Genomic DNA, 603 nt, shown 5'->3' on the forward strand with positions numbered 1-603 from the left:
TTTCATGATCATATGCATCCATATGTGTTTGACTTGAATGCTTTCATGCTTCTTTAATGCTTGTTTTACCTTACAAGTTCATTTAAAGCATCTCAAGCATAGTAGAATGAGTAAAGTGCATGCTTCTTTTGTGACATAGCTTTTTATGCTAATGTGTGTTCTAAACCACGCAATCTAGAATTCACACACCTAATATTTCTTAATGTCACACTAATTCACTCACTCAATTCTAGTGATTTACCTCATTCCAACAATTATGCTTCCTTGCTTTTGTATTACCCTACCTTACGGTGTTATATTTTTGTTTTTCATGAACAATGCACCACAAGCAAACATGGAAGCAAGACTAAGAACACATAGCAATCCGGAGAGTCACCGTACCCCCTTGCTCATCTTTGAGTGCACCGAGGACGGTGCAAACTTTTAAGTGTGGGGAGGTCGTCCGACCGATTGGCGATTTTAGGTGACAAGTTTCTAATTCCAACACTTTTGCATTTCATTCTAGGATTTTAGGATTTTTATTTGCATTCTCTTAATTTTTGCATATGTATACACAATAAGCTTAGTCAAAATAATGAAAATTTTCAAGATTTCTATCTATAG

This window comes from Arachis duranensis, chromosome 6 (genome assembly GCF_000817695.3).
Source record: "Arachis duranensis cultivar V14167 chromosome 6, aradu.V14167.gnm2.J7QH, whole genome shotgun sequence".
In the NCBI taxonomy this organism is placed as follows: domain Eukaryota; kingdom Viridiplantae; phylum Streptophyta; class Magnoliopsida; order Fabales; family Fabaceae; genus Arachis; species Arachis duranensis.